Source organism: Coturnix japonica, chromosome 9 (assembly GCF_001577835.2).
Source record: "Coturnix japonica isolate 7356 chromosome 9, Coturnix japonica 2.1, whole genome shotgun sequence".
NCBI classification, from domain to species: domain Eukaryota; kingdom Metazoa; phylum Chordata; class Aves; order Galliformes; family Phasianidae; genus Coturnix; species Coturnix japonica.
The window spans coordinates 18,315,210-18,325,385 of NC_029524.1; positions in this window are offsets into that span (position 1 = coordinate 18,315,210).

Sequence of the window (10,176 nt, forward strand, 5' to 3'; positions counted from 1 at the left end):
GCTCCCATGCAACAGTGATAGAAAGAGAGATGACAGTTTTCATTTGTGCCAGGGGAGATTCAAGTTGGATATTAGGTAAATTTATTCTTGGAAAAAGCAGTGATGCATTGGTACAGGCTGGACAGGGAGTTGTGGACTCATTGTCCCCAGAGGTGCTCCAGAACTATGGAGATGTGGCACTGAGTGACATGGTCAGTAGGTGTGGTGGGCTGGGTTGGAGTTGGACTTATGGATCTTAAAGGTCTTTTCTAATCATAATGATTGTATGGTTCTGTGAAGTCTGCCTCATTAAACCAGCCCTACTAACACTAAGTGCTAGGTGACCTTTAAAGTCCCTATAGAATCATAGAATGATTTGGATTGGAATCACACAGAATCACAGAATCACAGAATTACCCGGGTTGGAAGGGACCTCAAGGATCATGTAGTTCCAACCCCCCTGCCTAGCAGGGCCACCAAACATACACTTTTGGAAAGGACCTTTAAGATCATCTAGTTCCAACCCCTTGCTATAGGCAAGGGCTATGAAAGGCAATGCTCAGGCTGCTGTTGCTCATTCACAGAGCAGTGCCTGTTGTGCCAAACTGTGATTCTCAGCATGTTAAGGGGGTGATTTTTGTGCACAGCTGATACTGCTACACAGCTGTTTTGTGTTGTTCCAGCAAAGATGCTGCTGCTGACTGTTATGTTTTGGGGGTGAGGAGTTCTCTCCCTCCAGCCAATTCTGTCTGTCGTGCTGCAAAAATAAAATATTTAAATATTAAAAATTTATCTTGCCAACGTCCTTTACTTTCAAGACGGATTCATTGTGGAAGGGCAGTATTGCCATAGCAACGAGGACTCTTCAGACGGCTCTAAATCTGGTGAATTTCCAAGACACAAAGGCTTGCTCAGAGCCCAGAAGTACCTGGGTAGAAAACAAAACAGATGGTAAATTCTCCACAGCTTTTGCAGAATCGTATTTTGCCAGTTATTCCCCACTTTCTCATATGTCCAGAATGTTTGTTTTACAATGAATTTGTGATCCGTGACAGATACAAGCCTTTGCTCAGTGGAATTGGAAGTCAGCACCTCTTTTCCCACCTTGGCCTTCTCAGCGTGGCCCTATGAATGGCTCATCTGGAAAGAACAGGAATGCTACCAGCTTGCTCTGAAAACAGCAGTGATGATCTTTTGACTCTCAGCCATCAGAAGTGTTCTTAATACTGTTTTATACAACACTATATCCTAAAGCTTACAGAGCTGTGATCCTTGGGACAGTTACTTCTCACCATCTGAAAAGTCCTTGCACTGTAACCTGTGTTTGCAATACCAGAACTGGACTCTCAGCAGGGAAATTTTCTTCATGGTCAAGGAGTTTTAACTCTAAAGGATAGTGCAGCGCTAGCATAAGGATAATAATCTTCTCTAAAAGGGTACATGCTGCTGAGCATCACAGCTTCTTGCCATAGGCACAAATAAGTTTTCACACACATCAACAGTTCTGCTCACTTGTACAAGTAAAGAGAGATCTTGTTCTGTCAGGGTTGACAGACTTCTGTTCAGACTCTGTGTAACACCTGTGGGCTTTTCTTAATTCTACCTGAAAGATAATGGCTGACAGTGCTATGATCTTTCCATAGGAGATGACAGTAAATTTTCTTACTTTTGGAACTTTCTGTTCAGTCTCAGTGAAGAATTTGGTGTGGTTTGGCTTGTTTTGGTGAATGCACTTTGCCAAAGTGAAAGCATTGGAGCAGGAGCTGGCTGTGAACAGATTCATTAGGAAAGAATTCCTCATAGCTGAGACATTGATGAGGAACTTACCCCTGAAAATGAGAACTGCTCTTTTAAGCTTAATCCTTCTCATTACAGATATTAGCTATTGCCCTAATCGTCTGACTGTGGCCAGAGAGTTTCTCGCCCAGTTACTTTTCTGACACCTGTGAGAGCTGTTTTGTTTTGGAACAGCCACAAAAGGAGAAGTGTTGAACAAGAACACCTATTCCAGGTTACTCTGCTTACTTTTGGGCATTGCAAAGAAGTGAACACTCCTGCACGGCACAGCACCAGTGAACTCAAAGCTGCTGAGCCCTGTTGGCTGCCAGTGCTTTTGTATTGCACCTTGGGAATGTTCATTTTGCCTTTAAATTAATTTCTGCTCTACTTTTCTGGTCCTCAGGCTGCTCATGAACTTGTTTTAATGCAGAGAAAGTGATTTACTGCATCTAGGAAGGATGGTAATAGGGAACTGAGGATAACACGGCTTTATTTTAACGATGGAGTTTGCCAATATCAAATTTTAATTCTTAACCAGCACATTTTCAGTTGTAAACCGCTGTTCTTGAACATATCCTTCATCACTTAAATGGCCCTTTTTAAGCCTTCCATTTGCCAAATGCCTACAGGGAAAGTAATAACTGTAGTTAAAACAGAATATAGTTACAATATGCCCCGTGGACACATTTTAAAATGAAATGCCGTGTCTTGAGAGGAAGAAGTTAACATCATTTGCAATTTCGAGCAAGTTACTATCAATGACTATTTGTGCTAGGTCGTAATGCGTGTTACACAGCATCCATTTAAAGACTGAGGTGGATGTTCTCCTTTGTAATTGCCCTGTTGCTGAGATTTTTCACTGGGACTGAATAAAATTAATCATTAAAACAAGCAAGTACTTATATTGGAATATTTGTCAGAAAAAGAATCCTAATTCTTTATCCCAGCTTTTCTTGTTTCTAACCCAGAGACAGCTGAAGAACTCCAGTGCTGTAGTATCTTAATGTGTTTGCCACCACTCAGCTGGGGAGCAGTAATTGTGCTTCATTTCTTTATTTCTCTGCTTGAAGGCAGCAATTCTGGCACTTCATTACAGCACCATATGATGACAATCAGTAAATGGGTGTTGAGGGGGAGCAGGAAATTCCCCACACCCTTACACTCTACGATTTTTAACAATATGGCTGTAATGAAAATTTATGCAGTTTTATGATCTGTGTTGGATTTAAAGTGTCAAAACTGAGATGCTTCTTAAATGATGGGCTTGAATCAAGGACAGATCGTTCATTTCTCTGCCATAAAAAGCAGAGAAATTACTGTTATTTTTAATAATTGTGCAATTGGTATTTTTGTCGGTGTGTCCTCAGAAGTGAATTATGGCGAATCTCTCATGATGACAGGCATTTAGGGAACTACATAGCCTAATGCGTCTCATTACAGATAGATTCACATAAGTGGATGTCTCTAACAGAATGTTGTTGTTCTGGGCCAATGTTGGTCATTTCCTTCCTGCTATACCTTTCTCCAAAACACTGAATTTCTGCATCCATCCCAAAGAAGCAGTGAAATGTTCTGACAGATGTAAGATGATGACACACCATGGCTATGGGTGGAAAATAAGAGGCAGATGGTCCATTGGTGGATCTGTGTACCTTTAAGTAAGAGTTCCTTTCCTTGGAATATTTAGGTTTCTTATTTTGCAGGGAGCACTGGAAAAGCCTCTTAGAGCACAGAGTGGCAGAGACACGGAATAATCACATGAAGTTAAATATATTTAATTTTCTGAAATTACAATCTGATAATTACAACTTAAGTACTGTTTTCATTCACCATGTTAAAATGAAGAGAAATTTGGAGTTTCAGAATAAAAAAGCTGTTTCTCTAGCAGCTTATTCTCTGTCCATACAATAACTGCCTTCTTGTTCATTTTAATGCAACTACCAAGACAATGCTGTATTGATTAATTCATATACACTGTGATTTGATACCTAATTATTTCTTTTGACAGCTTACTGAAATTGGCAAAAAAAGTCTGATCTTATTCTGATGTAATGGTTTTGTATGAATTTTCTAACGAGATCTTCACTTGTACGTACTTGCAGCTCTGATGTTTTAGTCTGTAACTCTGGTGTGCCAGCAGAAATGATTAATTCCTATTGCTTTTGCTTTTGGGGAGGAAAAAAAAGATGACTGCAGTAAAGCTTTTCTACATCTTTTTTTTTTCTTTCTTTTGTCTGTAATACAACAGCTGTTCTGGGCTTTCTTCTTTACTTGTTGATTTTTATTTTTTTTTTTATTTCACTTTTCTTTTTTTCTGGACACGACTTGAATCTTTTTCTTTTTTATTTGTGGCACTGTCAGCAATTTCCTGATAGATATTCTGTCTTGTCTTTTCTCTGCAGTGATCCAATGGTTAGACTACAAAAACTGCACTATAAAGACATCAGTGCTTGTTGCTGAATATCTAGAATGGTTTATTCTGGCGGTGCCATGACCAATGTAACTTTAACATAGATGGAGATGGAAGCCACACCTTGTGCTGAGTGTATGTAGCTATAAATACATCATTTATTTATTTATTTATTTATTTATTTATTGTGGGCTCTACTGGGATTTTTCTTTGAGAGAGGGCCCATTTGTAGAGCAGAAGTGTTTACAATGATTTTGTTCATTTGTGGTAATCAGTAAATAGCTTTCTGAGAAGAGCAGTGAATCTAAGAGATCTATCAAGTAAAGGCATTTGGCATTTATAGCAGTATTTTGGCAGATCTGAAATACCTAGGTTAAAAATAATAAGTTCAGGCCCTGAAAATGAGTAATTAACTTTGATTTCACATGAAGTTTCCTAACTACCAGAGTTCATCCCCTGCTCAGATGTGTCTCAGTCTGATTAGCTTGTGTTCATTATTGGTCTAACATAGTTGGGATCCAAAAATGATCTCTTTTGGAAGCTTCTTGATTTATTCCCTTTTTCTTTGTTAAAGTGGGCTCAATTACAAAAATAAATAAATAAATAAAGCCAGTTGCTTACAAACAGGTCACCAATCACAGTTCAGAATGAAGCAAGAAACAGCCTTAAGGAGGTGGGAAATCCCACTCACCAATAGAAGAACGCAGGATGCTTTTATCTAAATTGTTAATTGTTAAACACTCCTGGGAGGTGAAAAATGTTCATCTGAGAGCAGTTTGACTGAAACAATCAAGGGGGAAAAAATATCCCTTTTTTTTTGTCTGGAGGTATATGAGGTAGAGTGTAATAAGTGGATATATTTACACTTGCAGCTTTTAAAATGAGAATAGATTAGAATGAAACAATTCAGAAAATCATTGCTTTAGATTCCTGAGATGTTTCCCTTTCCCATGCATTGTGCACAGAGTTTAGATAGCTTATCCAGAGATTCAGATACCCCTTTGGGAGCCAGGTGCCTAAAGGGATCTAAGCATGTCTGTTATAAAATGGTTAGAGGAGAGAAAACATTCCAGAGTTTATATCTTGAAAACTTGTATAGAACCAATGAAAGTAATTTATCTGGGTTTTCTGATCTTTAAGGCTGTCTGAAAAGAATATGAGAGTTGATCACAGAAAAGTAGCAAAGATTTTCTTTTTGTGTGTGATAGAAAGTTTCCCAGCACCATAAACATAGAAACCAGGCCAGTTCTTCCATTAACATGACACTTTGACAATGCACAAATCAGTTTCTCAATGCAGAGTTTTTGTTCCATCACTTGTTCTCACCCTCCCAACACCAGAAACAACGTCAATGGCTCTGATCAAATGTTACTGCTGATAATAACGCTTTCTGTACAGCTTGTTAAAAGTTAGAAAAGATAGTAATGTGACCTAAGACACATTTGCTCCAAAGAACTTGTATCCCTTCGAGCCCTGAGGACCTGAGCTTTCCATTTTGCCCATTTCAATGTGCCATTGCAGTGATTCTGGAATGAAAGAACTTTAATACAGGCAGACCAAACTCTCCTTATCAGCATTTTGCACACACTGTACCATGTACATCAGAGCTGGAGCAAATGAACAGTAAAAATTCAGAAAAGTTTGCAAGACTTCAGTCTTTCAAGGCCTATGAAATTTTTCAAGACTTCAAGTATTTGCTAGATTGCATTATCTTAACAATTACATTAAAAAGCCTTTTTTTTTCTAGAGAAGTATCTCTCATTTTCTCTACAGACATGTGATATAAGCAATATTTCCTTTAAATTGTAACCAATGACAGTGAAAGTTATATAAAAATGACAAGTTGGCATTCTGGCTGTAAACTTCATTGTGATCTGCATTCTTCTTTGTCTCTTATTCTTTCATTTTTTATATGTATGAAAGATTTGAACAATTTTTCTGCTAGGGCTAAGGGAAATAATGTGGTATTGCTGTTAAAACTGGTCATTATTCATGTATAAACAGCTCAATTACTGTTTCTCATTCCCAATTTTCAAATAAAATATTGATGATGACATATAAATAACTTGTCATGACTTAGAAGAAGCTCTAAAAAGCTATTAGAGAAATAAATTGCAAAACTGAGGTACATTCAGTAACTGTATCAAGTGAAAGTCAATGTATAAAGCTCAGTTGAGGTTTTCTTAGTTTGAATCCTTCTAGGAAGTTTGTGTATGCTTTTGTTAACAAAAACCTTAGCTGTGCTGTCTCCTGATGGTGTGTGATCGTGGGAGGACTGTGATCCTGGGCAGAGGGGGAAGATTTATAGGGCTGGAATTGGCCTCACTGTGAGCACAGTGAATAACTCTTGATTCTTATGCAGTAATATCAGCACGCAAACAAGAAGAAATGCTTCTATTTTTAATATTGAATATGTCTGAATACTTTAATACTCTTACATGAAAAGGGAAGACTGCCAAAACACCCAGACAAACAATTGAGTAGTCAAAAGAAAACAATTGTGTTGCCTTTGGCTATGAAACAGCAACTAAACGGTTAAGCCTTAATAATTTTGTAGCCCATTGTAGTACATATATAACTTCATTTGTTTAGTAAGGAAACTGGTTGCGGCTTTCTCTCTTCTGATCTTTTATTTTCCTTTATTTTCTTAGGGCCTTGTCATGAAAGCCACTTTAATCTTCGTAGATAAATCTTCAGGTTTGTGGATTTTTTTCTCTTAAGACCTCAGCTGTCTTCAGTCTTTCCATTTCATCATGTTTAAATATTTCCAGCAATTTGAAGCCCTATTTATAAATGGATATGATTAAGATTAGACTCTAGTAAGTGTGCTAATCTTTTCCTCCAACCAGGGAGATAAAGCCTATCTTAAACCTGGATGGCTTAAGACAAGTTCAGTTTTGTTTCTTTATCCGTACAAAGTGAACAAATAAAACACTATCCAGCAGCTGTATTCACAGGAAGCACTGAAGATAATTCCTTCCATTTATTACTGCAAAATGTTTTTCTTTTTTGGCATCAGCCTGCACAACTTTCAGATGTGTTGGCTGTTGATTAGAGAACTGAAACTTTCTTATTAAATCTGAAACTCACCTGGTCTCTCATCAAGTCCAAAATCTGACTTTTTAAAAACATTTCTGATTGAATTTGGGGTGAACAAGGACAATAACAGCACCAGTATTTCTCCTTCAAGGCATCTGTAACCACAAATTAATCACCTTGTTCTTGCACCATTCTTTTAGGTGAACGATCTGTCATTTTGTCAGGTAAATCCTGATACTTTGGTGTGCACCCCTCTCTGCAGTTCTCAGTTCAGTTCCACATGTGCCCAGCTGAGCCCAAGGCTTTTAGTCAAGGGCTTCCGGCTAAGCAAGGTAATCCCAATTTATGAAGGATGCTAAAATGTTATCTAACATGACAATGTAACCCTGGAGTTCTGAGAAGCCTGAAGGGCATTTTGACAGCAAATCTAATATGTCATAGAGCCTTTGATCTCAAGATTTTTACAGAATGACAGGTTGAAATGCCAAAATGAGCATTTTATGACACAGAACAACAGCTTTGGCACACAGACCACAGGAGTCATGTACCCCCTGGATAACTTCTGTCTTTCCTCACTGCCTTCCTTGAAGATGCACAACACCTGTGTTGGTCTAATGAGCAGACTTAACCAGTCCTTGTGCATCAAGCAAAGGGGATTATGCTGTTTAGGAGTTAGCTTGCATTTAAATAGCTCTAATACTCCAGGCCATCTTAAAAAGGATCTGATGTAACCTACCCTGCTTCACAGCTGGTTGATTGGCGTCTTTCACTCTGCCTATTAATCTGCAGTCAAAAACACTGAAGGAAGAACAAAGTTCTTGCTGTATGATGAAGTAGGGCAAAGAATTCACTAATAACTAACCTGATATCCTCCTGAACGTTGCTTTTATTGAAAGTGTATTAGTAGTACACAGTCAGGTAAATAAAAGGATTATTTCCATTTCCTGCCTGAGCATGAGACCAAGCTGTTCCAGAACAAATTTAAAGTTCATTTCCTGCAAATATAGGTATATGAGATTTTAAAACTAGCTTTTTGTTCATGAAAATGGGATTTGAATGACATGAACATTTGTGGAAAATGAACAAAGTGAGAGAAAACAAAACGATCCTTACTCCAGTGTCGTTATCATCAACCTATTAACTCATTGCTTCCCAGCCCCACAAAGCTTGAACTGTTTGGCCTTGTACCTTGTCTTCACAGAAGGCAGTGTCTCCCTGTTGTTTTATCAGTCTGTTCTATAGGCACACAGTGCAACATCCACCACAGACCCAGGCAGGATGGGCAGGGTGACTTTCCTCCAGCAGGGTCTCCTTCCCTCCTTGGCAGCTTTCCTCTGCAGCCCATCTCTGTCCTGGCAAACAGCTGCACACAGTGACTCATCTCCTTTGGGAATGTAGGAAGCTGGCTGGAAGTAAAATTGGCCAAATCCAGTCTGAGGCCCACAAAGCACTTAATGTTGATCTGTCTCAGGGGCTGAGCCTTATTAGTGGCTTGAAAATGTGGCCAGAGAACATGGTCATAGAATAGCTTATGTTGGAGGGGACCTTTAAAGATTATCTAGTTGCAATCCCCCTATCATGAGCAGGTTTGCCAACCATAGACCAGGCTGCTCAGGGCCCCATCCAACATGGCATTGAATGCCTCCAGAGATGGGGCATCCATGACCTCTCTTGGCAGCCTGTGCCAGTGCCTCACCACCCTCTGATAAAAACATGATGCAGGGAGGCCCAAATAATGGGCAGGCATCAATCCATAAGGTGCTCAGAACTCACGTGAACAGACCTCCTAACTTCCCCATGCATCTGCCAGCTTCTTCTGCCTCTGCAAAGTGGAACTAAGTCCTATGTACCTTACCTGAAGTTGCAAGATGAATCCATTTAAAAATGACTGAGTTTTAGATTTCCTCTGACTTGATCCAACAAAAGCTGTGTCCAGTTATTCCAGAAGAATAATAATTAGTGTTATTATTATTTTGAAATCGTCACTTGAAATAAATTTAAGGGACTACAAATCAAAATAGGAATGTGACCCATAAGGCAGTCCTGGTAAAGTTATTTTGTGTCTGTGCTCAGGTGCTCTTTCTAACTGTAGCTTCAAATACAGACTTTCAAAAACACTGCTCTGAAATACTATGATATGGACTGAATAGACTAAATCTACAAAGTTAAATAATCTGATTTCTCCTGTTTAGAAGATCAGTGTGGGACTGAAGGTAGTTAATAGCAACAGGAAGAGCCTTAAGAAACACAGAAGGTTTATAACTTATAGCACAACTCCACCAGATGGATTTTAGTTGAATTTCAGCTTCTTCATAAACTTTATATTTACTTTCATGAAAAGCAACTCTAGAAGGAATTATTTGTTCACTCCCTTATTTATTTGTTTATTTATTTGAGACCATCACTGGTGAAAGTTGATTGCAAAAATGTGAATTGATATTTGACTATGAAGATCAGGTCCAAGTATATCACAGTATCACAGTCTCGTGCAGGTTGGAAGGGACCTAATATGAAACAAAGAATAGGACTGAACACCAAAAATTACACTTAAAATAGTTGAAACTTAAATCCTTCAATTATAAATATGGTGATGTGTAGAATGCCAGCATCAGACTGCATTACTTCATGTCTCATGTATTTAAATCTAAAAGCTCAAAACAGGCTTTTGATACACTTCCAGCTAAAGTACTTGACTCAAAGCCCACAAAGTCAGCATGAATCACTGAAGTTTTGGAAGTAAAATGTCAGTTTTTCTGGGGAAAAAGAAAGAATCTTACACATAAGCTAAAAGTTTTGCACTTTTCCTCATGGAAACTTTGAAATTATAAGTAATCTTGAGCATCGTAGTGATGAATGAGATGCAGCTTATCCAGAGCAGCATTAATTTGGCATTCTTTAAGACCCGACACACTGGCTACTTAAAGAGGTCATTACAAGAGATGTGATATTGCCTGTCAGGGTAAAACCTT